Consider the following 22,496-nt stretch of genomic DNA (forward strand, 5'->3'; position numbering starts at 1 on the left):
ATTTATAATAGCCAGAAACTGGAAAGAACCCAGATGCCCTTCAACAGAGGAATGGATACAGAAAATGTGGTACATCTACACAATGGAATATTACTCAGCTATCAAAAACAACGAGTTTATGAAATTCGTAGGCAAATGGTTGGAACTGGAAAATATCATCCTGAGTGAGCTAACCCACTCACAGAAAGACATACATGGTATGCACTCATTGATAAGTGGCTATTAGCCCAAATGCTTGAATTACCCTAGATCCCTAGAACAAACGAAACTCAAGACGGATGATCAAAATGTGAGTGCTTCACTCCTTCTTTAAATGAGGAAAAAGAATACCCTTGGCTGGAAAGGGAGAGGCAAAGATTAAAACAGAGACTGAAGGAACACCCATTCAGAGCCTGCCCCACAGGTGGCCCATACATATACAGCCACCCAATTGGACAAGATGGATGAAGCAAAGAAGTGCAGACCGACAGCAGCCGGATGTAGATCGCTCCTGAGAGACACAGCCAGAATACAGGAAATACAGAGGCGAATGCCAGCAGCAAACCACTGAACTGAGAATAGGACCCCCGTTGAAGGAATCAGAGAAAGAACTGGAAGAGCTTGAAGGGGCTCGAGACCCCATATGTACAACAATGCCAAGCAACCAGAGCTTCCAGGGACTAAGCCGCTACCTAAAGACTATACATGGACTGACCCTGGACTCTGACCTCATAGGTAGCAATGAATATCCTAGTAAGAGCACCAGTGGAAGGGGAAGCCCTGTGTCCTGCTAAGACTGAACCCCCAGTGAATTAGACTGGTGGGGGGAGGGCGGCAATGGGGGAAGGGTTGGGAGGGGGACACCCATAAGGAAGGGGAGGGGGGAGGGGGATGTTTGCCCGGAAACCGGGAAAGGGAATAACACTTGAAATGTATATAAGAAATACTCAAGTTAATAAAAAAAAATAATAAAAAAAATAAAAAAAAGAACAGGTAAAACTTAATCCATGTTCAATTGCATGCAATAACCTGCTTCCTTGTTTATCTGTACACAATTACATCACTTACTTTTTCCACTGATTATAATATACACATATAGGGGTGCAGTGTATTCTCCACCATAATTACAGTTACAGGAAAGCAAACTAGGACATAAAGCAAATTGAATGATTCTGGTAGGTCTTAGTTTGCTCCCATAGGCAAACAACTCAGTCAGAAAAGATGTTTGAAGCATTTACATTCAGCTTTGCCATTTAAAGAAGTATGTCCATCATAAAATAATTTGTGGTGAAAATCTATATGTGTTTGTTTGCTTGCTTGTTTTTTTCATTTCCTCAGTGCCTGTAGATTTCTGGGATCCAAGCTGTAGACAGAAGAGGCTCAAGATGAAGCTCAGTATTTCCAGAAGATGAGGTTTGCTGCACAACCACATATAGCATATGCTATGAAGAAAAGTGATCAAAGTAAGGACATGAATGAAGGGAGAGGCTGATTGCTCTCCAGATATTTAGAGATAGAGAGTATCCATCTAAAAAGTAGTAGAAGTATCACAGGTATGAAGGTCAGTAAGAACAGCTCCCCCCACTCCAGTCAACACTTCATAAAATCCAGAACTGAACCTGAAGCTTGCAAAGCTACATAAACATGGAATTTCAACTATCAAACAAACTCGAAGATAGAGATTGTTTAGGATGACTTCTTCAAGCACAGGATTGTAAAAAGAGGATAAAATTTTCCATCTCAAAGAAAATTTTCTGGAAGGGAAGGATTTCAGAGGGTCTGTGGACTAATAGAATATTTCGGCACTTGCCACAATGTATGTATCCATGCTTTCCTCCAAAAATCAATATTGAATCTCCCATATGTATCATTATTAGAATGCTAATTTTAAGGAGAGTCGTGTAACTCTTCCTTCTTAGATTACAGAAGAACCTCATAAAATGGTAGGCACGGACCAGGCAGAATGGAGGACAATGAGGATAGTAGGGCTTCATGAAGGCCCAGTAAAGGGAAGGGTTTTCCAGGTGCTGAAGATGTCAAAATATCGGAGGTACATCTGGCCCTGCTAGGAGACATGAGTTTATGAATTGCTAGTAACCTCTTACCTTGGTAGGTTACCAACTACTGGGAAGAAAGTTATCTACTAAGGAACAAAGATCTACTATTATACCCTTACTTAAGGGTAAATATGCATGGGCATGTCAGCATTATGAACAGAATAAAGCCCTTGGAGAAGTGGCATGTTCCAGAGGCCTTGGGAAAGTAAGAAGCCTACCTTGTATTTACAGACAGACAATAGGTTCTGTGGCTCTCATCCCTAAACAGTAAATTTCTCCAGGATGGAGTCAACAATGATCACTTTTGCCATTGAGAATTCATCATGCTGTCCTGTAATAGACTCTTGTTGTAATCTGCACTATGCTCTGTGGGAAGTCATTCTGAAATCATCAGGTTCAGGGAACACAAAGAAAACAACAGTGTGATCTTGGGAAGGCATCCCCCACAATTTTCTAACACTACTCCCAGAGAAGACAGAGAAAAGATAAACATAAGTGTGCATCTGTCCCTCACATGCAGACTTCCACCTGGCATACAGTTTTGACATTGTGCACTGAAAGTTGCTGCTAGGACATATTTTTTTGCATTATAGTGGTTTTCGCCACAAATGATTTTATAATGGACATACTTCTTTAAATGGCAAGGCTGAGTGTAAATGCCTCAGACATCTTTTCTGACTGAGTTGTTTGCCTACGGGAGCAAACTAAGACCTACCCGCATCATTCAATTTGCTTCATGTCCTGGTTTGCTTTCCTGTAACTGTGATAAAGTACTGTGACCAATGCACAGACATTAATTTGTTTGAAGATCCAAGCCATATAGACTGTTGGTGAAGGAAGCCAGGGCAGGAGCTCAAGCAAGATCTAAAACAGAAATTACAGAAGAAGGCTTCACACTGACTTTCTGCCCTGGCTTTCTTAGCAACCTATCTTATTAAGAAGCCAGGAGTTGACTCTAAACTGTATCAAATTGACAATTGAAGGTCACTAGATGATTTTATTTGGGTGCCTCATTCGTGCACTAGTCAGTTTAAAGGCCAACATTCTATTGCCCATTTACCAAATCATGTAACACAAACACTTGAAAGCTCCTGCTTGCAACTTTCCCTAAAACCCTACAGCAAGATAGCATATGTCCAGATCAAGCAACACCCAAGAAGCCACCAGGAATGTTACAATCCCAATGTAAGCACTGGAGAGTCTTAATCTGAGTTCAGACCTGGTCATACCTTCAGAGAACATTGCAAGGTATGCTCCCATAGTATACAGAGATGTGCTGCAGTGTTCTACTAGTGAGATTTTATCAGTGTGACTCAGGCTAGGGGCATCAGAGAAGAGATGATCTCAATCCTAAAACAGATTGTCTCATGAGCAAGACTGTGGGATATTGGCTCCAAAACCCCTTGGGAGAGAGAACTCACTGCCCGGACAGGTGGGAACTCCTGAGACTGCAAAGCAGGAGAGGCCACCAATACTGTTAACCCCTGCCCGCATCCCTGGCCAAAGAGGAAACTGTATACAGCCTCTGGGAACCTGAAGATAGAGGCATTCGAACGGCAGATCCACCGCAGTCCAGACACCACCCGGACCTGAAGGGAACCGGTCAACAGTTCTCTGCACCCAAATACCGTGGGAGGGAGAGTTAAACCTTCAGAGAGGCAGACATGCCTGGGAAGCCAGAAGAGACTACACTCTGCCACATTTCTGACTCCAGAGGAAAACACCTAACACCATCTGGGACCCCGGTGCATGGGGCCTCCGGCAAAAGGCAAAACAGACCCTCCTGGTTGCTGCCTTCACCAAGAGCTAAAAGCAGTTCCCAACGAGCAACCTGAGCTGCAGGACCACAGGTAAGACCAACATTTCTGCTCCAAGCGATCTGCCTGGTTAACTCAGGACACAGGCCCACAGAAAGAGCTGAAGACCACTAGACAGGAAAGGCTACACTCCCGAAAGCAGAACACTCTCTTCCCACAACTGGCTGATAGAAAACAGGAAAACAGGTCTACAGTACTCCTGACACACAGGCCTATAGGACGGTCTAGCCACAGTCAGAAATAGCAGAACAAGGTAACACCAGAGACAATCTGATGGTGAGGGGCAAGTGAAGGAACGCAAGCAACAGAAACCAAGATTACATGGCATCATCAGAGCCCAATTCTCTCACCAAAGCAAACACTGAATATCCAAACACACCAGAAAAGCAAGATCTAGATTTAAAATCACATTTGATCATGATGCTGGAGGACTTCAAGAAAGATATGAAGAACTCCCTTAGAGAAATGCAGGAAAACATAAATAAACAAGTAGACACATATAGGGAGGAATCACAAAAATCCCTGAAAGAATTCCAGGAAAACACAATCAAACAGGTGAAGGAATTAAAAGGGGAAATAGAAGCAATAAAGAAAGGACACAGGGAAACAACCCTGGATATGGAAAACCAAAGGAAGAGACAAGGATCCATAGATAAAAGCATCACAAACAGAATACGAGAGATAGAAGAGAGAATCTCAGGAGCAGAAGATTCCAAGGAAATCATTGACACAATGGTCAAAGATAATGTAAAACAGAAAAAGCTACTGGTCCAAAACATACAGGAAATCCAGGACTCAATGAGAAGATCAAACCTAAAAATAATAGGTATAGAAGAGAGTGAAGACTCCCAGCTCAAAGGACCAGTAAATATCACCATCAAAATCATAGAAGAAAACTTCCCTAACCTAAAGAAAGAGACGTCCATAAACGTACAAGAAGCCCACAGAACTCCAAATATATTGGACCAGAAAAGAAGCTACTCCTGTCACATAATAGTCAAAACACCAAATGCACAAAATAAAGATAGAATATTAAAAGCAGTAAGGGGAAAAGGTCAAGTAACTTATAAGGTCACACCAGACTTCTCACCATAGACTATGAAAGCCCGAAGATCCTGGACAGATGTAATACAGACCCTAAGAGAACACAAGTGCCAGCCCAGGTTACTGTATCCTGCAAAACTCTCAATTAACATAGATAGAGAAACCAAGATATTCCATGACAAAACCAAATTTACACAATATCTTTCTACAAAGAAATCCAGGCCTACAAAGGATAATAAGTGGTAAAGCCCAACATATGGAGGCAAGCAACACCCTAGAAAAAGCAAGACACTAATCGTCTTGGCAACAAAACAAAGAGAAGAAAAGCACACAAACATAATCTCACACCCAAATATGAACATAACAGGAAGCAATAATCACTATTCCTTAATATATCTCAACATCAATGGTCTAAACTCTCCAATAAAAAGACATAGATTAACAAACTGGATACGCAATGAGGACCTGCATTCTGCTGCCTATAGGAAACACACCTCAGTGACAAAGACAGACACTACCTCAGAGTGAAAGGCTGGAAAAGAACTTTCCAAGCAAATGGTCTGAAGAAGCAAACTGGAGTAGCCATTCTAATATCGAATAAAATCGATTTTAAACTAAAAGTCATCAAAAAAGATAAGGAAGGACACTTCATATTCATCAAAGGAAAAATCCACCAAGGTGAACTATCAATCCTAAATATCTGTGCTCCAAATACAAGAGCACCTATATACATAATAGAAACCTGACTAAAGCTGAAAGCACACATTGCACCTCACACAATCATAGTAGGAGATTTCAACACGCCACTCTCATCAATGGACAGATCATGGAAACAGAAATTAAACAGAGACATAAACAGAATAAGAGAAATCATAAACCAAATGGACTTAAGAGATATTTAGAGAACATTCTATCCTAAAAGAAAAAAAATATACCTTCTTCTCACCACCTCATGGTACTTTCTCCAAAATTGACTATACAATTGGTCATAAAATAGGCCTCAACAGATACAGAAAGGTAGAAATAATACCATGCATCCTATCAGACCACAACGGGCTAAAACTGGTCTTCAATAAAAATAAGGGAAGAACGCCCACATATACATGGAAGTTGAACAATGCTCTACTCAATGATAACCTGGTCAAGGAAGAAATAAAGAAAGAAATTAGACTTCTTAGAATTTAATGAAAATGAAGGAACAGCATACCCAAACTTATTGGACACAATAAAAGCTATGTTGATAGGAAAACTCATAGCTCTGAGTGCCTGCAGAAAGAAACAGGAGAGAGCATATGTCAACAGCTTGACAGCACACCTAAAAGCTCTAGAAAAGAAGAAGCAAATGCACCCAGGAGGAGTAGAAGGCAGGAAATAATCAAACTCAGAGCTGAAATCAACCAAGTAGAAACAAAAAGGACCATAGAAAGAATCAACAGAACCAAAAGTTGGTTCTTTGAGAAAATCAACAAAATAGATTAATCCTTAGCCAGACTAATGAGAGGACACAGAGAGTGTGTCCAAATTAACAAAATCAGAAATAAAAAGGGAGACATAACTACAGAATCAGAGGAAATTCAAAAAAGCATCAGATCCTACTACAAAAGCCTATATTCAAGAAAACTTGAAAATCTGCAGGAAATGGAAAGTTTCCTAGACAGATTCCAGGTACCGAAGGGAAATCAGGAACATATAAACCATTTAAACAACCCCATAGCTCCTAAAGAAATAGAAGCAAACATTAAAGATCTCCCAAGCAAAAAGAGCCAAGGTCCAGATGGGTTCAGTGCAGAATTCTATCAGACCTTCATAGAAGACCTCAAACCAGTACAATCCAAACTATTCCACAAAATTGAAACAGATGGAGCGCTACCAAATTCCTTCTATGAAGAAACAATTACTCTTATAAATAAACCACACAAAAACCAAACAAAGAAAGAGAACTTAAGGACAATTTCCCTTATGAATATCCACGCAAAAATACTCAATAAAATTCTGGCAAACCGAATCCAAGATCACATCAAAATAATCATCTACCATGATCAAGTAGGCCGAATGTCTGAGAAACACCAAAAGAAATGTTCAACATCTTCAGGCATAAGGGAAATGCAAATCAAAACAACTCTAAGATTTCACCTCACACCAGTGAGAATGGCTAAGATCAAAACTTCTGGTGACAGCAAATGCTGGCAAGGATGTGGAGAAAGAGGACCACTCCTCCATTGTTGGTGGGATTGCAGACTGGTACAACCATTCTGGAAATCAGTCTGGAGGTTCCTCAGAAAACTGGACATTGAACTACCTGGGGACCCAGCTATACCACTCTTGGGCATATACCCAAAAGATGCTCCAACATAGAACAAAGACACATGCTCCACCATGTTCATAGCAGCCTTATTTATAATAGCCAAAAGCTGGAAAGAACCCAAATGCCCTTCAACAGAGGAATGGATACAGAAAATATGGTACATCTATACAATGGAATGTTACTCAGCTATCAAAAACAATGACTTTATGAAATTCATAGGCAAATGGATGGAATTGGAAAATATCCTGAGTGAGGTAACCCAATCACAAAAAAAAAAAAACACACATGGTATGCACTCATTGATGAGTGGCTATTAGCCCAAATGCCTGAATTACTCTAGATGCACAGAACACATGCAACTCAAGACAAATGATCAAAATGCGAATGCTTCACTCCTTCTTTAAAAGGGAAACAAGAAAACCCTTGGGAGGGAATAGGGAGGCAAAGTTTAGAACAGAGGAAGAAGGAACACCCATTCAGAGCCTGCCCCACATGTGGCCCATACATATACAGCCAACAAACTAGATAAGATGCATGAAGCAAAGAAGTGCAAGCCAACAGGAAGCAGACGGAGATCTCTCCTGAGAGGCACAACCAGAATACAGCCAATACATAGGCAAATGCCATCATTAAACCACTGAACTGAGAACGGGAACCCCATTAAAGGAATCAGAGAAAGGACTGAAAGAGCTTGAAGGGTCTTGTGACCCCATATGAACAACAATCCCAACCAACCAGAATTTCCATGGACTAAGCCACTACCCAAAGACAATACATGGACTGACCCTGGGCTCCAACCTCATAGATAACAATGAATAGCCTAGAACGCCACTGGAAGGGGAAGCCCTTGGTCCTGCAAAGACTGAAACCCAGTGAACATGATTGTTGGGGGGAGGGCGGTAATGGGGGAACGGTGGGGGAACACCCCTAGAGAAGGGGGTGAAGGTGTTAGGGGGATGTTGGCCTGGAAACCAGGAAAGGGAATAACAATAAAAATGTAAATAAGAAATACTCAAGTTAATAAAGATGAAAAACATCTAAGCATGGAACTGAATGAATTATACTGAACATGGACAATTTCCTAGACAGATACCAGGTACCAAAGTTAAATCAGGAACAGAAAAACCTTTTAAACAACCCCATAACTCCTAACAAAATAGAAGCAGTCATTAAAGGTCTCACAACCAAAAAGTTCCCAGGTCTACACAGGTTCAGTGCAGAATTCTATCAGACCTTCATAGAAGTCCTCATACCAATACTATCCAAACTATTCCACAAAATTGAAACAGATGGAGCGCTACCGAATTCCTTCTATGAAGCCATAATTACTCTTATACCTGAACCACACAAATACCCAACAAAGAAAGAGAACTTCAGACCAGTTTCCCTTAGGAATATCGACGCAAAACTACTCAATAAAATTCTGGCAAATGGAATCCAACAGCACATCAAAACAATCATCAACCATGATCAAGTAGGCTTCATCCCAGGCATGCAGGGATGGTTTAATATATGGAAAACCATCAACATAATCCATTATATAAACAAACTGAAAGAACAAAACCACATGATCATTTCATTAGATGCTGAGAAAGCATTTGACAAAATTCAACATTCCTTCATGATAAAAGTCCTAGAAAGAATAGGAATTCAAGTCAAAGAAGTGCAGGCCGACAGGAACCGGATGTAGATCTCTCCTGAGAGACACAGCCAGAATACAACAAATACATAGGCAAATGCCAGCAGCAATCCACTGAACTGCGAACGGGACCCCCACTGAAGGAATCAGAGAAAACCTGGAAGAGCTTGAAGGGGCTCGAGACCTCATATGAACAACAATGCCAAGCAACCAGAGCTTCCCGGGACTAAGCCACTAACCAAAGACTATGCATGGACTGACCCTGGGTTCCAACCTCATAGGTAGCAGTGAATAGCCTAGTAAGAGCACCAGTGGAAGGGGAAGCCCTTGGTTCTGCTAAGACTGAACCCCCAGTGAACGTGATTGTTGGGGGGAGGGTGGTAATGGGGGAAGGATGGGGCGGGGAAGCCCATATAGAAGGGGAGTGGAGGGGTTAGGGGGATGTTGGCCGGGAAACCGGGAAGGGGAATAACAATCGAAATGTAAGTAAAAAATACTCAAGTTAATAAAGATTGAAAAAAATAAACAAAAAGAAGGAAAGGAAGAGAGAGGGGGAGAGAGAGAGAGAGAGAGAGAGAGAGAGAGAGAGAGAGAGAGAGAGAGGAGAGAGAGAGAGAGAGAGGGGGGGGGGGGGGAGAATCCTAGAAGAAAGAACTCCTTGTGCTCATGGACTGACAAAATTAATTTTATGTAAAGGGATCTGCTACCAAAAACAATTCACACCCTAGATGTAATCCCCATCAGAATTACTATGCCAATCTTCCAAAGATTCTTTTTTTGAAGTTTTTTCTTTTTTATTCAAAAACAAGAAACACATGATTTATTTCATCCATGCAATCAAATCAAAATCATAAAATTAAAAGAAAAATTATTGGCGGGTCAACCTGATCAAAGTATTTTATATGAAAACATCATAATAAAACCCATCTTATGGAACAATGAATCCATTTTACATATGCATGTTGAAGAAGATGAGACTTTACAGATAGATTTATCTTTCTTTCCATGGTATATAAAATGGGTCCAAAGTTCATTCATCAAACTGACTATGAAAACCGATCACTCTCTATTCTTTCCTCATCACCTTGACCATGGTAGACCACACCTTATCACTTCTTGCTCAGAAAAAACTTATTTTTTTCATCTTTATTAACATGGGTATTTCTTTTTTTATTTTTTTTTTAACTTGAATATTTCTTATTTACATTTCGAGTGTCATTCCCTTTCCCGGTTTACGGGCCAACATCTCCCTAATCCCTCCCCCTCCCCTTCTTTATGGGTGTTCCCCTCCTCATCCTCCCCCCATTGCAGCCCTCCCCCAAACAATCTAGTTCACTGGGGGTTCAGTCTTAGCAGGACCCAGGGCTTCCCCTTCCACTGATGCTCTTACTAGGATATTCAATGCTACCTATGAGGTCAGAGTCCAGGGTCAGTCCATGTATAGTCTTTAGGTAGTGGCTTAGTCCCTGGAAGCTCTGGTTGCTTGGCGTTGTTGTTCATATTCTTATGAAACACAAAGAACTATGCACGGTGAACACTTAGCAATGCAATTGTTTTGGATGTCAGTGGCTGGAGATAACTCTCATATGTTAAGAATACTGTCCACTTTTTTGGAGATTCCAGATCAGTTCCTAGCACCTATGTAGGGCCTGTCAAAGATACGTGACTCCAGCTCTGGAGGATTGAGTACCCACTTCTGATCACAACCAATCTCAAAGCAAGCAACCTGTGAAATTACATACATACAGGAAAAATGCTCATAAAATCTTTTTTTTTATTAACTTGAGTATTTCTTATATACATTTCGAATGTTATTCCCTTTCCCGGTTTCTGGGCAAACATCCCCCTCCCCCCTCCCTTTCTTATGGGTGTTCCCCTCCCAACCCTCCCCCCATTGCCGCCCTCCCCCCATAGACTAGTTCACTGGGGGTTCAGTCTTAGCAGGACCCAGGGCTTCCCCTTCCACTGGTGCTCTTACTAGGATATTCATTGCTACATATGGGGTCAGAGTCCAGGGTCAGTCCATGTATAGTCTTTAGGTAGTGGCTTAGTCCCTGGAAGCTCTGGTTGCTTGGCATTGTTGTACTTTTGGGGTCTCGAGCCCCTTCAAGCTCTTCCAGTTCTTTCTCTGATTCCTTCAACAGGGGTTCTATTCTCAGTTCAGTGGTTTGCTGCTGGCATTCGCCTCTGTATTTGCTGTATTCTGGCTGTGTCTCTCAGGAGCGATCTACATCCGGCTCCTGTCGGTCTGCACTTCTTTGCTTCATCCATCTTGTCCAATTGGGTGGCTGTATATGTATGGGCCACATGTGGGGCAGGCTCTGAATGGGTGTTCCTTCAGTCTCTGTTTTAATCTTTGCCTCCCCCTTCCCTGCCAAGGGTATTCTTTTTCCTCATTTAAAGAAGGAGTGAAGCATTCACATTTTGATCATCCGTCTTGAGTTTCGTTTGTTCTAGGGATCTAGGGTAATTCAAGCATTTGGGATAATAGCCACTTATCAATGAGTGCATACCATGTAAGTCTTTCTGTGATTGGGTTAGCTCACTCAGGATGATATTTTTTAGTTCCAACCATTTGCCTACGAATTTCATAAACTCGTTGTTTTTGATAGCTGAGTAATATTCCATTGTGTAGATGTACCACATTTTCTGTATCCATTCCTCTGTTGAAGGGCATCTGGGTTCTTTCCGTTTTCTGGCTATAATAAATAAGGCTGCGATGAACATGGTGGAGCACGTGTCTCTTTTATATGTTGAGGCATCTTTTGGGTATATGCCCAAGAGAGGTATAGCTGGATCCTCAGGCAGTTCAATGTCCAATTTTCTGAGGAACCTCCAGGCTGATTTCCAGAATGGTTTTACCAGTCTGCAATCCCACCAACAATGGAGGAGTGTTCCTCTTTCTCCACATCCTCGCCAGCATCTGCTGTCACCTGAGTTTTTGATCTTAGCCATTCTCACTGGTGTGAGGTGAAATCTCAGGGTTGTTTTGATTTGCATTTCCCTTATGACTAAAGATGTTGAACATTTCTTTAGGTGTTTCTCAGCCATTCGGCATTCCTCAGCTGTGAATTCTTTGTTTAGCTCTGAACCCCATTTTTTAATAGGGTTATTTGTTTCCCTGCGGTCTAACTTCTTGAGTTCTTTGTATATTTTGGATATAAGGCCTCTATCTGTTGTAGGATTGGTAAAGATCTTTTCCCAATCTGTTGGTTGCCGTTTTGTCCTAACCACAGTGTCCTTTGCCTTACAGAAGCTTTGCAGTTTTATGAGATCCCATTTGTCGATTCTTGATCTTAGACCATAAGCCATTGGTGTTTTGTTCAGGAAATTTTTTCCAGTGCCTATGTGTTCCAGATGCTTCCCTAGTTTTTCTTCTATTAGTTTGAGTGTGTCTGGTTTGATGTGGAGGTCCTTGATCCACTTGGACTTAAGCTTTGTACAGGGTGATAAGCATGGATCGATCTGCATTCTTCTACATGTTGACCTCCAGTTGAACCAGCACCATTTGCTGAAAATGCTATCTTTTTTCCATTGGATGGTTTTGGCTCCTTTGTCAAAAATCAAGTGACCATAGGTGTGTGGGTTCATTTCTGGGTCTTCAATTCTATTCCATTGGTCTATCTGTCTGTCTCTGTACCAATACCATGCAGTTTTTATCACTATTGCTCTGTAATACTGCTTGGGTTCAGGGATAGTGATTCCCCCTGAAGTCCTTTTATTGTTGAGGATAGCTTTAGCTATCCTGGGTTTTTTGTTATTCCAGATGAATTTGCAAATTGTTCTGTCTAACTCTTTGAAGAATTGGATTGGTATTTTGATGGGGATTGCATTGAATCTGTAGATTGCTTTTGGTAAAATGGCCATTTTTACTATATTAATCCTGCCAATCCATGAGCATGGGAGATCTTTCCATCTTCTGAGGTCTTCTTCAATTTCTTTCCTCAGTGTCTTGAAGTTCTTATTGTACAGATCTTTTACTTGCTTGGTTAAAGTCACACCGGGGTACTTTATATTATTTGGGTCTATTATGAAGGGTGTCGTTTCCCTAATTTATTTCTCGGCTTGTTTCTCTTTTGTCTAGAGGAAGGCAACTGATTTATTTGAGTTAATTTTATACCCAGCCACTTTGCTGAAGTTGTTTATCAGCTTTAGTAGTTCTCTGGTGGAACTTTTGGGATCACTTAAATATACTATCATATCATCTGCAAATAGTGATCTTTTGACCTCTTCCTTTCCGATCTGTATCCCCTTGATCTCCTTTTGTTGTCTGATTGCTCTGGCTAGAACTTCAAGAACTATATTGAATAAGTAGGGAGAGAGTGGCCAGCCTTGTCTAGTCCCTGATTTTAGTGGGATTGCTTCAAGTTTATCTCCATTTAGTTTAATGTTAGCAACTGGTTTGCTCTATATGGCTTTTACTATGTTTAGGTATGGGCCTTGAATTCCTATTCTTTCCAGGACTTTTATCATGAAAGGGTGTTGAATTTTGTCAAATGCTTTCTCAGCATCTAATGAAATGATCATGTGGTTCTGATCTTTCAGTTTGTTTATATAATGGACCACGTTGATGGTTTTCCGTATATTACACCATGCCTGCATGCCTGGGATGAAGCCTACTTGATCATGGTGGATGATTGTTTTGATGTGCTCTTGAATTCGGTTTGCCAGAATTTTATTGAGTATTTTTGCGTCGATATTCATAAGGGAAATTGGTCTGAAGTTCTCTTTCTTTGTTGTGTCTTTGTGTGGTTTAGGTATAAGAGTAATTGTGGCTTCATAGAAGGAATTCGGTAGGGCTCCATCTGTTTCAATTTTGTGGAATAGTTTGGATAATATTGGTATGAGGTCTTCTATGAAGGTTTGATAGAATTCTACACTAAACCCGTCTGGACCTGGGCTCCTTTTGGTTGGGAGACCTTTAATGACTGCTTCTATTTCCTTAGGAGTTATGGGGTTGTTTAACTGGTTTATCTGTTCCTGATTTAACTTCGATACCTGGTATCTGTCTAGGAAATTGTCCATTTCCTGAAGATTTTCAAGTTTTGTTGAATATAGGTTTTTATAGTAAGATCTGATGATTTTTTGAATTTCCTCTGAATCTGTAGTTATGTCTCCCTTTTCATTTCTGATTTTGTTAATTTGGACGCACTCTCTGTGTCCTCTTGTTAGTCTGGCTAAGGGTTTATCTATCTTGTTGATTTTCTCAAAGAACCAACTTTTGGTTCTGTTGATTCTTTCTATGGTCCTTTTTGTTTCTACTTGGTTGATTTCAGCTCTGAGTTTGATTATTTCCTGCCTTCTACTCCTCCTGGGTGTATTTGCTTCTTTTTGTTCTAGAGCTTTTAGGTGTGCTGTCAAGCTGCTGACATATGCTCTTTCCTGTTTCTTTCTGCAGGCACTCAGCGCTATGAGTTTTCCTCTTAGCACAGCTTTCATTGTGTCCCATAAGTTTGGGTATGTTGTATCTTCATTTTCATTAAATTCTAAAAAGTTTTTAATTTCTTTCTTTATTTCTTCCTTGACCAGGTTATCATTGAGTAGAGCATTGTTCAATTTCCACGTATATGTGGGCATTCTTCCCTTACTGTTATTGAAGACCAGTTTTAGGCCGTGGTGGTCCGATAGCACGCATGGGATTATTTCTATCTTTCTGTACCTGTTGAGGCCCGTTTTTTGACCAATTATATGGTCAATTTTGGAGAAAGTACCATGAGGAGCTGAGAAGAAGGTATATCCTTTTGCTTTAGGATAGAATGTTCTATAAATATCCGTTAAGTCCATTTGGCTCATGACTTCTCTTAGTCTGTCGACATCACTGTTTAATTTCTGTTTCCATGATCTGTCCATTGATGAGAGTGGTGTGTTGAAATCTCCCACTATTATTGTGTGAGGTGCAATGTGTGTTTTGAGCTTTAGTAAGGTTTCTTTTACGTATGTAGGTGCCCTTGTATTTGGGGCATAGATATTTAGGATTGAGAGTTCATCTTGGTGGATTTTTCCTTTGATGAATATGAAGTGTCCTTCCTTATCTTTTTTGATGACTTTTAGTTGGAAATTGATTTTATTTGATATTAGAATGGCTACTCCAGCTTGCTTCTTCTGACCATTTGCTTGGAAAGTTGTTTTCCAGCCTTTCCCTCTGAGGTAGTGTCTGTCTTTGTCTCTGAGGTGTGTTTCCTGTAGGCAGCAGAATGCAGGGTCCTCGTTGCGTATCCAGTTTGTTAATCTATGTCTTTTTATTGGGGAGTTGAGGCCATTGATATTGAGAGATATTAAGGAATAGTGATTATTGCTTCCCGTTATATTCATATTTGGATGTGAGGTTATGTTTGTGTGCTTTCATTCTCTTTGTTTTGTTGCCAAGACAATTAGTTTCTTGCTTCTTCTAGGGTATAGCTTGCCTCCTTATGTTGGGCTTTACCATTTATTATCCTTTGTAGTGCTGGATTTGTAGAAAGATATTGTGTAAATTTGGTTTTGTCATGGAATATCTTGGTTTCTCCATCAATGTTAATTGAGAGTTTTGCTGGATACAGTAACCTGGGCTGGCATTTGTGTTCTCTTAGGGTCTGTATAACATCAGTCCAGGATCTTCTGGCCTTCATAGTTTCTGGCGAGAAGTCTGGTGTGATTCTGATAGGTCTCCCTTTATATGTTACTTGACCTTTTTCCCTTACTGCTTTTAATATACTTTCTTTATTTTGTGCGTTTGGTTTTTTGACTATTATGTGACGGGAAGTGTCTCTTTTCTGGTCCAATCTATTTGGAGTTCTGTAGGATTCTTGTATGTCTATGGGTATCTCTTTTTTTAGGTTAGGGAAGTTTTCTTCTATGATTTTGTTGAAGATATTTACTGGTCCTTTGAGCTGGGAGTCTTCCCTCTCTTCTATGCCTATTATCCTTAGGTTTGATCTTCTCATTGAGTCCTGGATTTCCTGTATGTTTTGGACCAGTAGCTTTTTCCGCTTTACATTATCTTTGACTGTTGAGTCAATGATTTCTATGGAATCTTCTGCTCCTGAGATTCTCTCTTCCATCTCTTGTATTCTGTTGGTGAAGCTTGTATCTACAGCTCCTTGTCTCTTCTTTTGGTTTTCTATATTCAGGGTTGTCTCCATGTGTTCTTTCTTGATTGCTTCTATTTCCATTTTTAATTCCTTCAACTGTTTGATTGTGTTTTCCTGGAATTCTTTCAGGGATTTTTGTGTCTTCTCTCTATGGGCTTGTACTTGTTTATTTATGTTTTCCTGGAATTCTTTCAGGGATTTTTTGTCTCCTCTCTATGGGCTTGTACTTGTTTATTTATGTTTTCCTGGAATTCTTTCAGGGATTTTTGCGATTCTTTCAGGCATTTTTGCGATTCCTCTCTGTAGGCTTCTACTTGTTCTCTAAGGGAGTTCTTCATGTCTTTCTTGAAGTCCTCCAGCATCATGATCAAACATGATTTTGGAACTAGATCTTGCTTTTCTGGTGTGTTTGGATATTCCATGTTTGTTTTGATGGGAGAAATGGGCTCCGATGGTGCCATGTAGTCTTGGTTTCTGTTGCTTGGGTCCCTGCGCTTGCCTCTCGCCATCAGATTATCTCTAGTGTTACTTTGTTCTGCTATTTCTGACAGTGGCTAGACTGTCCTATAAGCCTGTGTGTCAGGAGTGCTGTAGACCTGTTTTCCTCTCTTTCAGTCAGTTATGGGGACAGAGTGTTCTGCTTTCGGGCGTGTAGTTTTTCCTCTCTACAGGTCTTCAGCTGTTCCTGTGGGCCTGTGTCTTGAGTTCACCAGGCAGCTTTCTTGCAGCAGAAAATTTGGTCTTACCTGTGGTCCTGAGGCTCAAGTTCGCTCGTGGGGTGCTGCCCACGGGCTCTCTGCAGCGGCAGCAACCAGGAAGACCTGTGCCGCCCCTTCCGGGAGCTTCAGTGCACCATGGTTCCAGATGGTCTTTGGCTTTTTCCTCTGGCGTCCGAGATGTGTGTGCAGGGAGCAGTCTCTTCTGGTTTCCCAGGCTTGTCTGCCTCTCTTAAGGTTTAGCTCTCCCTCCCACGGGATTTGGGTGCAGAGAACTGTTTATCCGGTCTGTTTCTATCAGGTTCTGGAGGTGTCTCAGGCAGGGGTCCTGCCGCTCCTGGGCCCTCCCCCACGGGAGCCCAGAGGCCTTATACAGTTTCCTCTTGGGCCAGGGATGTGGGCAGGGGTGAGCAGTGTTGGTGGTCTCTTCTGCTCTGCAGCCTCAGGAGTGCCCACCTGACCAGGTGGTTGGGTCTCTCTCTCACAGGGTCTGGGGGCAGAGAGCTGCTGCGGGCCGGGATCCGCGGGTGTGGGACTTACGGTAAACACAGAACGTGCCCGGTCCTAGAGAAATTCTGCTTCCGTGTGTCCCAAGCTCACCAGGTAGCTTTCTTGCAGCAGAAAATTTGGTCTTACCTGTGGTCCCGAGGCTCAGGTTCGCTCGTGGGGTGCTGCCCAGGGGCTCTCTGCAGCGGCAGCAACCAGGAAGACCTGTGCTGCCCCTTCCGGGAGCTTCAGTGCACCAGGGTTCCAGATGGTCCTTGGCTTTTTCTCTGGCGTCCGAGATGTGTGTGCAGGGAGCAGTCTCTTCTGGTTTCCCAGGCTTGTCTGCCTCTCTGAAGGTTTAGCTCTCCCTCCCACGGGATTTGGGTGCAGAGAACTTTTTATCCGGTCTGTTTCTATCAGATTCCGGTGGTGTCTCAGGCAGGGGTCCTGCCGCTCCTGGGCCCTCCCCCACGGGAGCCCAGAGGCCTTATACAGTTTCCTCTTGGGCCAGGGATGTGGGCAGGGGTGAGCAGTGTTGGTGGTCTCTTCCGCTCTGCAGCCTCAGGAGTGCCCACCTGACCAGGCGGTTGGGTCTCTCTCTCACCGGGTCTGGGAGCAGAGAGCCGCTGCGGGCCGGGATCCGCGGGTGTCGATCATAAAATCTTTAAAAATCAGTTTTTTAAGACTCAGAGAAATAAAAATTCAGCAAGATTGATTCACCCACCCAGAGTCACAGAGCAAGTCCATTTTGGAACTGGAATGTGTGTTTTAATCACTTATCCAAGATGAGTCTGTTACTGCAGAGAACAGTAGCTTCATAAAGAAGGAGTAGGGCACCAAATCCACCTCCTCGGCCAGGCCCACATGTACTAATATGAAACCTGGTGACAATTGGATGGCAATGGCCTATGTAAGAGATAAGGGGAGGAACCCAACACAATCAGGGAAAGGATGAGGACGAACATTTTCCAGTGCTCTCATTGCCATGGTCTTCATCTTCCCTAGATGAGCTATGCCTATTGTATGAGCATTAAAATTCTCATGAACCCATTGTGCAGCATTCAGCCTATTCTCATGGCATAATCTGGGTATTTATTAATGGGAGCCTTGTCTTTCCTCTGAGGGTTCCAGTGCCCCAGGTGCATTTTGTGAGATCACAGAGGATAGACATTATTGTTTTTTTACGTGTGTCTAGTTATTTAAGTCTCCAGTCCTCTCTGGAAATAGGTAATCTTTCATGGTTTGCTCCTGTATGAATGCTTGAGATATTGAAAATGGTTAAAATAAAATGATGTCTTTTAATTCTGAAACACAAAGACAGGAGTAGGCCACCCTGGATGATTGGACTCTCTTCTGAGTATGGGCCTTAGCTCCATTTGTCAGTATCTTTATATAACTGTGTGTAAACTATCTAGAGGACAAAACAAAATTGCACGTCATTTCTGTTCGTATAGATGATAAGGCTTATAAACTCCATTGGTGACCAAGAAGTTGGCCATTCAAGCTTCCTGGGGAGAAGAATCCAGTTCAGGGTTGGTCTCAGACACAGTTTTATTCAAGTTGTCTATGATTGCAGAGCCCCAAACTCCCAAGTTCTTTATCTCTGTAATTTCTTTAAATTCATTTTTTTTGTTTACCAAGAGCTGGAAATCTGGAAGTCACAAGGCACAGAAAAAATGATTTCTCCATGTGTTGAAGGACCCTGAAAGAAGCAGTCTGTCACTCGCTGTGTAGATTTAATCAGAAACACGGAAGTTCAAGGAAGGCACAAGAGGTCTTACTGTTAGCAGATGAATTATGCAGTAGCAGAATAGTTTTGCTCATTTGCCTGAGGGAAAAACTAGATAGTTGGGTTGACCACATTGTGTCCCTATCTAACTTGCAGATGTGTCAAGGAAACTTGGAGAAAAGTTTGGGCCCAGCTCTCCCAGGATGGTCGTTACCCAACAGAGTAGAGTCAACTCAACAGGTAAAATGTTCCACTGGGATACCATATGTCCCTGCTCTCCAGTGGGAACTTGTCACTGACAGCCACTAAAATTACAGGCTACAGAGATGCATTAAAGATCCCCTTCACCTAGGCCTGTGCAGGATCTCCTCAGACTCAGAGTCCACCTGCCCTCACATTTCAATTTGAGTAAGTGACCAGCAATGGAGTACAGAATCAGAAGATGGTTGGATCCCAGGCAGGCTGTGGGAGGAGGAGCTCTGGAACTGCATGAGGAGTTTCAGCACCTGCCATGGTGCAGCTGACTTCTGAGGATCCATCAGCACAGGGCGCTGTGTTCTACATCAAGTGCATATTTTTCCTAGGATATTCATTTCCGTAAGGTCCTGAAATTACTTAATTTTTATAGGAGGTAAGTTAATTTTAATTGCAATATAATTTTCTAACCTAAGTATCAAATTTACTTTATCATTCATAAGGTGTAAGGTATAATTTCAATAGGGGTTCACAAGTGATCCTTTGTATGCATCTGGAATAATAGTATTGTTTTACTTTCAAAAATACTTGATTTTGCCTCTGTTGATTGTATACTATAAAAGGAATAGTGTTGACATACTGACTTCTAGAGTGTGAATACCTAGAAGTTGTAAAAGCCTTTGAAATGGAAATCGGTTGTATGTTCGAACCTCACCTAATAGAGTGCTTCTTGCTGACCATTATAGACAGGAATTTCTTAAGAGCCTTTCGATTCCCTGTTTTACTTCACGAATTACATCATACCTTATTCTCATTCTGCCTGGTGGAACAGTCACCTGCGTCACTGTGGGGATGAGGTCACAGGACACAGATTGTTAATAAAGTGAACACAGTACCAATGGACACAATATTTATGTTCATTAATCATGTCTCTGTTCTAGTCATTAAATAAATGTCCCATATACTATTCTGATACTAGAAATGCCAGGCAGACACACTGGGACAGAGCTCACAGCTGCTTAGCAGCAAAGCCAAGTCTCTCAGGGGGCATCACTGGGTGAGGAGGAAAGCAGGTTCTGCTACAGCACTTTGTGGGGACCATGTTGGTGGCTGGGGTCTGGGCCATGATGCTCCTCCTAGGTATCTGTTCAGGTAACATTCTCACTGCCAGTCTCAGCCTGAAGATGCAGTTGCAAAGGTTTTAAGATTTAAAAATATAGTTCTTACATAGTCTGTCATAATTACTTGCCATCCCTCAGCTCAAGGGCTCTTTTTATGGTTTGCCCATCACAGTCCCACAGTTCATTTAATTCTCATATCTCTGAAAATGGCACTGGAACCTGCTTGGTGATGTTTGTGTCTTCGGTGGTTTCCCAGCCATTTCTCCCTAATATCTTTCTAGGTTTAAGTTAGGATTGTGTGAAAGTTAGAAATCCTGACTGAGTAAGCTCATCCCCAAGCCCTTTTCATTAAGAAGGTCCAGGGTCATCTACCAAACCCATCTATTTGATGATCATATGGGTCAGGGTTGTCCATGATTTGGGTAACTATGGAATGACATAAAGGAAAATTTCAGGGCCGCGTTGAATCAGGCTGTACACAGAGTTTCAATTCTTCTGCACTGAGCAAAAATGGTCTTCACAGTGGACTTTAACTGAGCACTGCTCAGGTTTCTCTTTCTTATTTCATGTTTCATACAGGATTCCTTTTCTAATCTCCCCAAATGACTGCCTTTCTTTTCCCCAAGTGTAGCGTTTCCTTATCGAACCTGTTTCAGAAACCAGAGACCCTTCCTGTGTTATGTACACTAGGCACAGAATTTCATGACTCTTGGAATTTGCCTGTTTTGTTACACTGTGCAAATTGCAATCACGTAGAATGGTATGATAGATCATCCCTGGCCTGTCACAGCTTACTTTCTCCTGCCCTCTCTGTTACATGAATATCCTTTAACAGTCTGCAGATCTGAGAGTCTGAGTGCACTCTCCTGGTCTCTTAAACCATGCTCAGCAAAAAGGTATGAGCTGCTGATGCTCTGCTGGGAAGGGACAGGGTAGAGAATTCTGTATGGCTTGTATCTGAGGAGGTCTCATACCCATCAGAGTGTTTCCTATAGAAACACACATCTGTCTACAATATGCATGCCTTATTGATTCATTTTGTTGTTTGGTTGTTCAAGACAGGATTTCCTTGTGTAGCCCAGGCTGTCCTGGAACCTACTCTGTAGACCTGTTTGGTCTTGAACTCGAGCATGCACATGCCTCTGTCTTTGAAGTGCTGGAATTAAAGTGTGTGCTACTATTGCTCAGCAATGGCTCTTACAGTATAAAATCATATAGGTTTGTATGGCCATGGAATTTGGAGGTAGCATGATTACTAGAGATATAATGTCTGTGTTTTTCCTGGTAAGCTTGTGTTCGTGATGGCAAGCAATCACATCACTGTAAGTTTTCACTTTACTACTGTGGAATTGCAATGCCAGAAAGACAGGGATTCCCAGTGCTTGCAAATTCAGAATGCCTGAAGCCATAATATTTAAAATATCACTGAGGAATCACAGCCTCTGTGCCTGCCTAACTTTCCTAAGAGCTTCAGGTTTGCAGGGCTGAGGTTTCTAAAGTGACCCTGACACTAGCATAGCCTGTACCAGTTCTACAGAGCTGACAGCACACTGCCTGAGTGGTCTGACATGAAGATGTGTTCATAAAGATCAAGTTTTATTTTATTTTACTTTTTATTTTATTTTTCTTGGATATTTTATGTATTTACATTTCAAATACCATACGTTGCTCCTCTCCAAAACTCCCACCCACCTCTTGTTTCTTTTCTTTTCCTTTTTTTCTGATCAGCTCAGTGTAATTAAATAAAAATACACATTTCCAGGATCAATGGTAGAGAAAACATTTTAGAAATCTTGAACCTATTACTCAGCTAGTGCCAACAGGCATATGATACCAGCTACTACTTTGAACTCTGCAGGTGTAACTTCATTCCATGAAATGAAGTCTATAAAAGAGTCCCCTGCCACTTATTGCACAAAGATCCCAAAACGACCTCCATAGTGTGTCCTCCTGGTGGCATTTGTACCATAATTCAACTGCCAATGTCCTTGGTTAATGGGAAACATTAATATCTCTTTCTCCCCTTTATATCTGCACTGTTAACAATTTTCCCCAACTAGCCTGCCTGAGGTATAATGCCTCCACCAATACCCCATACTTGTGAATTTTATCCCCTTTGCCTCCCCTTGATAACTTCCATTACAGTATCACATGCTCTAAATAAGCATAAGATGATTTCATCCACACCCTTGATTTTCGGTGATGAAATTTTACTCTGTAAAACAGAGTATTTTGTTTGCAAAAAGGAATGTTTACAAAAGTACATGCCCCATAGGGTGCTGTCTCTGCTATATAATTTCACGTCAATTTGACACAAGCTTGGAGTTACTTTAGAAGA

The sequence above is a fragment of the Rattus norvegicus genome, chromosome 4 (assembly GCF_021556685.1).
Source record: "Rattus norvegicus strain SHRSP/BbbUtx chromosome 4, alternate assembly SHRSP_T2T, whole genome shotgun sequence".
Taxonomy (NCBI): domain Eukaryota; kingdom Metazoa; phylum Chordata; class Mammalia; order Rodentia; family Muridae; genus Rattus; species Rattus norvegicus.